Source organism: Cervus canadensis, chromosome 33 (assembly GCF_019320065.1).
Source record: "Cervus canadensis isolate Bull #8, Minnesota chromosome 33, ASM1932006v1, whole genome shotgun sequence".
Lineage (NCBI taxonomy): Eukaryota > Metazoa > Chordata > Mammalia > Artiodactyla > Cervidae > Cervus > Cervus canadensis.
The window spans coordinates 23712083-23720024 of NC_057418.1; positions in this window are offsets into that span (position 1 = coordinate 23712083).

Sequence of the window (7942 nt, forward strand, 5' to 3'; positions counted from 1 at the left end):
TACTTAATTTAATTAAAATACTTTAATTAAAATATGCCCAGTTAATTTAATTACTATGCCCAGTTATCTTGTTTTCATATTTAATACTTTTGTTCCTAGATTGAATCAGTCATCAAAGACTGGTTTTTTTCCCTCCCTCTGGATGATGTTATATGGATGGCCACCCATGAATCATGCCTCTTGATACTGATGCCCTTGTACAATATTCCCCCTCCACAATGACTGTGGTCTTGGCTATGTGACTTGCTTTGGACAGTGGGGATGTCAGCAGGCATAATATAACCAGAGGTTTGATATACACTTGCATATTGGGGCCCATCCTCTTGAAACCTAGTTGCCATGCCTGAAAGACCAGATCCTGCTAGTCTTCTTGGAGAGACATCCTCACACGCCATGGGGAGAGAGGCCCAGCCATCCCAGTGTTCTGGGTGAGCCAATCCTGAGTCCATTTTCCAGCTGAGTGCAACTACCCAGGGGACCCTAGTGGTGAAGAGAACCCACAGAATCAGGAGATTAATAAATTAGTATTGTTTTCAGTTACTGAATGTTTTAAAAATAGCTGAATTAATTGATTTTATTTTTGGCTGTGCCAGATCTTCGTTGCTGCATGGGCCTTTATCTGGTTGAGGGAAGCGAGGGCTACTCTCTAGTTGCTATGCCTGGGCTTCTCGTGACGGTGGCTTCCCTTGTGGCAGAGCTTGGGCTCTTAAGCACGTGGGTTCAGTAGTTGCAACTCCTGGGCTCTAGAGCTCAGCCCCCAATAGCTACCCCAGTAGCACACAGGCTCAGTTGTGCCGAGGCATGGGGGGTCTTCCCGGATCAGGGATGGAACCCCTGTCTCCTGCATCGGCAGGCGGATTCTTTACCGCTGAGCCCCCAGGGAAGCCCAGCCACTGATCTTTCGGGGGTTGATTTGTGATGGAGAAATAGATGATTGGCTTATCCTCTGTGACGTCTGCATAATACTGTGAGACCTCACCTTTCATGAAACCTACGGTGATAAGCATGCAGTGTGAATACTGTGATCCCAGTGACAAGTGAACAGCTGTGGGGAAAGAACTCAGAGCAGCACCTCCTGTGTCCTGTTGCCAAGGAGTCCTCAGGAGGTGCCCAGGCAGTTGCCAGGACACGGGCCTGATGGGAAAGCCGTCCCTGTGGCCTTGGGCCTGTGGAAATATGAAAAAACTCCACCGGCACTCCAACTGCTTCACCACAATAACTGCTACTCACATTTCCATTTGCCGACAAAACCAGTGTTTACAACAGAAAAATAAGACAATTTATATTTTCAGAAATGCATGTTTTATTTGGAAAATGTCAGTGCCAGTTGCCCCCTGATGGTGTTTTTCCAAAACATGTGGTTAGTATGGAGTGTGGAGTAAGGACTTGGGTTATTTTAGGGAGCTCTAAGAAGTTGACTAAATAACGTTGAATGTTACTGTATTTGAAGGGATGGGAGCCTGTTTGTACTGTGGCTGCCAAATAGATGTGACATGCGACTTACTCTTTCTACGTGGGCCAACCGAAATATCCACACAGATGCCGCTGTGTTTCAGTGACTCAGCTTCCCTTCCTGGACCTCTTGTTATCCTTTTCATTTAGATGAAATGAATTGAGTGGTTTGGACATTGGAGAGGATGATACATCTTCAGGGGAAAATACATTTAATCCACGACTAGGATGGAATAGATAGAATTAATTTTGAATGGACATTAAAAGAAAATTATTTTTAAGAGCTGTTTTAGGTTCACAGCAAAACTAAGGGAAAGGTACAGAGATTTCCCACATAACCTCTCCTTTCTACATGCATCGCCTCACCACTGTCAACATCTTCTGTCAGAGAGGTCCATTTGTCACAACTGATGAGCCTACATCACCCAAAGCCCCGTTAGCTTTACAACTCTTGGTGTTGTACATTCTATGGGTTTTGACAAATACATAATGACACATATCCTTCAGTATAGTATCATTTACAGTAGTTTCACAGACCTAAAAATCCTCTGTTTGCCTTTGCAAACCTCCTACCTCTGAAAATCATTGATCTTGTTAGTCTCCATAGTTTTGCTCTTTCCAGAATGTCATACAGTTGGAATCACACAGTATATAGTCTTTTCAGATTGGATTCTTTTACTTAGTTATCTGCATTTAAGTTTCCTACCTGTCTTTTGGTGGCTTGACAACTCATTTCTTTTTTAGTTCCGAATAATATCCTATTATCTGTATGCACCAAAATTTATTTACTGATTCATCTACTTGTAGGATATTTTGGTTGCTTCCAAGTTTTGGCAGTTAGGCTACAAACATCTGTGTATAGGTTTTTGTGTGGACATACATTTTCAACTCACGTGGGTAAATACCAAGGAGCATGATTGTTAGACCATATGGTAAGAGGATATTGCTTAATTTTGTAAGAAACTGCCTGTCTTCCAAACAAGTCGTATTGTTTTGCATTCCCACCAGCAATAAATGAGATTTCCTGTTGCTCCAAACCCTCGTCAGCATTTGTTGTTGTTGGTGTTCCAGATTTTGGCCATTCTATTGGGGTATAGTGATATCTCATTGTGGTTTTAAATATAGTCTCTTAATGACAAATAATGTGGAGCATCTTTTCTCATGTTTATTGGCCATCTACATATCTTCTTTAGTGAAGTGTCTCTTCAGATCTTTTGCTCTTCTTAAAATTGGGCTGTTTGTTTTCTTACTGTTGATTTTTAAGAGTTCTTTGTATATTTTGAGTAGTAGTATTTAATCAGATATGTTTTTTACAAATTTTTTTTCATAACAATTTTTAAGGTAAATAATCTTTGGGAGATTTAAGTTAATCTTAGCATTGTATTATCAAATTAAAAAAGTTAAGAACAAATAAAAATACATTAGCTATCATGATCAAATTTGGGGCAAAAGATTGGTAGATTGTTAGTTCTTTAATGAATCTGAAAATTTTATGTGCAGGAAGTATTATAATAAAAATCTTTGTGCAAAAATGTAGTTTTGAAAATTATGAAAGAATAGGTGATCTAATTAAGGCTGAGAAATAGGAAATGTTTGTAGAGAAGAGGGGAACTGTCAATGTCTTTCCATAGCGTCACTTCTGTCTACTGTATTGTGGTTATTTATGTGTCTGTCTCTTCTGCTTAGCCTATGAGCTCCTGAGATAGTATCTTCCTAATATGTGAATCTTTGTTGCAGCTGAAATGACACATAGCAGAACTTAAGTAAATGTTTCTTTGATGAATGAATGTATGAATGAATGTAAACAGACTTAATATTCTAAGATTTCCATGTAATTGGATTTGTCAGAAACAATCTTAAATGTCATTTGATGACCATCTTGTGGCACTAAGACATTGGAGATCTTATTACACAGTGGTTGAGAGCTTGGGATTTAAAATCAGTAAAATCAGAGCTGAGTGCTGATTCTCCACTTTAAAGTTGTGTGATCTTGGACAATGTATCGCTATTATCCTTAGTAAAATGGGACAAAACATAATGCCTGTCTCATGGAGTGGTTGTGAGGATTAAATAAGAACCTGGCTGAAAAGTGCCTGGCATAGGAATGGGACTCAGGAGATGTTAGTCAAGCTTATGTTAAATAAACTAAGTGATGCACAAACAAGATTGTGTTTGAATAGCAAAGGGAGGAACGCCAAGTCCTGCTGGTAGAGACAGGGAACCCCTGGAATCCAGAAGCACAGCTAGATTAAGGTGGTGGTGCTGGGCGGCAAGAGTGAGCCTTGCTTTGGCACAGGGTGCCCTGGGCTACAGTGTCTCTCTGTTGGTATTCTTTCTCTGTATTGTGGTTGGTCTAGGCCAAGGACACTTACATTTAAGGATCCCTACAGGCACATTCAGACTGTAGACAGGTCATGAGTGGGTAAAGAGATGAGATTCAGGACTGACTCCACGTCTAGATGGCCAGCCTGTAGTGATCTGCTAGTCCTTATAGACCCTCCACAAGGCTCCTACAGGGCCCCAAGTCCCCAGTCCTGGGATTCAGATTGATTCATAACAACCGGTGGTCTCTTGGTTTGCTATCAACAACCATAAAACTCCAAGCACTAAGAAAACATTGTTGCTGACATGATTACTAAATCTTGCTCCATGGTTTACTCCAAGGGCTAACACAGAAGAGGGCGCTAAGGGTGACAAGAACTTAATGAGGAGAGTTACTGTTGTTCTTGAAGGGAAAGCAAAAACATGAGCTCTGGCTGCTCTTAGGAACTGATGTCCAGCTCATGTAGTATTAAAAGGTTTCACTGGAGAGATATTAGGAGCAGATGGATAACTGTGGGTGGATAAATAAACTATCCCATCTTTGGTAAACAGTTCCTACAAAAGTGAGGCTAAGTGGAAAAAGGAACAGGCTCTTGGCAGGGGTGAGGTTCTTTGGTTCCAGGCTCGGTCTTCACAAAATGTTTTATCCAGTTCTGAGTCTTGAGGACAGAAGTAGTCACCATGTTCAAAGGAAGATGGTTCTTAGAGCTCTTGGTAATCTGTCAGTTCCCTTTGTAAAACCTCCTCTGAAAACGTAGCAGATTTTTCTCCTTGATGCTTAGTCACATTGACTGCAAACAGCAAACAGTAGTGTGATGTATATTTTGATACATCTAGGCAATTATTGAACATATGTATGTTTATTTCTTCTTGTCTATCTATCAGTCATTGATCAAGCTATCCATCTATCATGAATGAGTTTTGTCTTATCTGTTAGAAAGTTTACTGGAAGTAATGTTTTATGGACTCTTCTCCAATAATTATGCAATGCTTTTTTGTGGAATTGGTAGAAACAAACCCCCCAGATAATGTGATTTCTTTGTAACCTTAATCTTTGGAGGCATTTCTAGATCCTACCTATGTAATACATGCCAGTATAGCCAGTGTTTAGGGGGCCTCAGATATCGCCGTGTGGCCCATAAGGAGAAAAAAAAAAGAACTGTTATGATTTGAATTTTTAAAAATATACATTTTTCCATGAAAAAATATAGGAATAGATTATTTTCATGGATATTAACAAAAAACCAGGTAAAGCTAAAATTTCTTTCACCACTCCTAATTGCATTCTTCTATCCAAATACAATCAGTTGATAATGAGTTTATAAATATATGTATGTGTGTGTGTGTATGTGTGTGTGTATATGGAGACATAATGGGAGAGAGAAAAGCTTTTGGGAGTTTTAAACATAAATGGTGTTACATGGTATGCATTACTCTAGATCTTGTTTTTATCCCTTACTAGGATATCTAAAGATCTTTCAATACATACAGATTTATCTTCCCTCCCATGATATCTTGTGTGGTATTTCATAACATGGATATTTCATAATTTATTTAATCATGCTGTTGGATAGTCTCAATTTTTCACAATCATAAACAGCATTGCAATGAAACACCTTATATATGTGTTATTGTATATATTTCAAGTATTTCTTCAGAATGATTATATGAGCATAGAGCCTACATGCAAATGACAGGGCATGTGTTCCAACACAACTTTATTTGCAAAAACAGGTGACAGGACAACCTATGCTGTGGTTTCCTGACTCCTGGTCTGTGAGATGACTGTTAATATAGATCTGTTTCTTGAGAGGTTTCTAAAATTTGCCTGTAAAGATATTCAGACACTTAGGAGAAAGTGTCTCTTTCTCTTAGGAGAAAGACTTTGACTAACTTTCTAATTTATTTTATGGTTACAGGTATAGTTAAGTTCATTTACCTTGCACCAGTATTGATACTTCATATTGTTCTTAGAAGATCAGACGTATTATGTAGATTTCACTTTCCTTACTACCCATTTTTACCTAGTTTGCCCTTACTTTTCAAAATTTCTGTATCAAGTTTTTTATTCCACGTTTTAAAAATTGATGTTTTATTTTGGATAAACTACATGAGATTTTTTAAAAAGCCTTTAGTACAAATAACTAGAAATCAAATAACTGTATAGAACTCAAGGTGATATCAATTATTTGTCTAAATCTTGATTGTTCTATAGATAAGGAAGTGCAATAGCCAATTATGAGGACATCTTACCAATCTAGCCAGATTTGTTAATACTTTTCTTTTTAAGAGCCATCCATAAATAAAATCATTTACTGAGTCAAGGTATCCTGTTGCCACCCAGACTCATGTATTAAAAAAAATATTATAGTGGCTAAGAGCATAGATTCTGGAGTTAGAATGTATGTGTCCAAATACTCCACCGTTGATGAGAATTGTGAACGAGAGAAAAGAAACTGTTCTGCCCCGGCTTCTTATTTGTATAGTGTTGATCGCTCAGTCGTGTCTGACTCTGTGTGACCTCATGGTCTGTAGTCTGCCAGGCTCCTCTGTTCATGGGATTCTTCAGGGCAAAATAAATTGAAGTGAGTTGCCTTTCCCTTCTCAGGGAACCTTCCCAACCCAGGGATTGAACCCCGGTCTCCTGCATTGCAGGCAGATTCTTTCCCATCTGAGCCACCAGGGAAGCCCAATTTTTGTATAAAGGAGTTCATAATATTTGTACAATGGAGTACAAAGCACATATTTGTATAATGGAGTTCATAATCGTTCCTGCCCTGCAATGCTGTGATAAGTAAAAGAGTTATGCATGTAGAGAACTTAGAAGCATGTCTGACACCGGTAAGTGCTACTTATTGTCGGTGTATTATTAGTCCTAGGTGATTATGCGCTCACTTTGTTCCACAGCTGTGCTTGTAAAGGTTTTACTCTGAATGGCTTCACTCCCTGGAGTCTGTTTTTGGGAACTTTTTTAAAAAGTTGGAATATAGTTGCTTTACAATGTTGCGTTGGTTTCTGCTATGCAGCAAAGTGAATCAGCTATACAATTTTTTTTTAAATTACACCATTTTACTATGAGGAAATAGTTGGACTATTCCCCCCTCCACCAAATACCAAATACGAATTATTATAGCTTATATATAGACAATTTTTATATTTGTATTTTCATTTATTTTTAAAATACCTTTTATTGGCATATAGTTGCTTTGCAATGTTGCATTAGTGGCCACTGTACAGCAAAGTGAATCAGTTATACGTAAACATATATTCTCTCTTTTTTGATTTCCTCCCCATTTATGTCATCACAGAGCGTCGAGTAGAGTTCCCTGTGCTATACAGTAGGTTCTCATTCGTTGTATAGATTATTAAATGACACAAGAAAGGTGATAGAAATGGCATGATGTAGAGACAAAATTCATATTCTAGATTCCAAGTCTGGAAAGCTTTCTACCATCTTACTTACTGTGTCTTCATGGGCTTGGAAAGCCTGTTCATCTCTCTGACCTTCAGATTCATGACCTAACAATGGGTAAAGGGGATAGTGGTTAAGGTAATCATTTCTAAAGTTCCCTCACCAAACATTTTATGACTACTTGGGTTGGGTTAATACCTTCACTTACAGATTAAACATTTTGATAAGTTCACTATGGGCTTGTAATTCTATTATTGAAATTGTGATGAGAGCCAGCTGTATTCTATGGTAGAATGTGTTTCCATTCATTGTTACAGTTTATTGCAGTGATACATTTGATAGAATTATTTGCTTTCTCTACCCTATATTGGATATTGTCAAAATCATAAAATACAAAATATGGTGAGAGGTTTTTTTCTTCTTCTTCTTTTTCTTTTACAAGACCATGTTTTCTCTAACAGAGAGAAAGAATAAGTCAGATTTTGTCCTATCATAATATTGTCTCATAGTCAAATGTCTGTGTTGATTTGAAAGCTGTTGCACCTCATAATGATACATCATAAAATACATATATTATTTTGTCCTGGCCTGACACTGTCCCATGGTCAGGTGCCAGTTGAGTACCACTGCAGTCCATTAGGTGACATAGTCTGAACTATTTTGCAGATAGCTGTCCTGATTTTATGACTTGATTTAGGGGACAATTCTCATATCTGTCACTTTTATGCACATATAGTACTTTTTCTCTTGCACCCC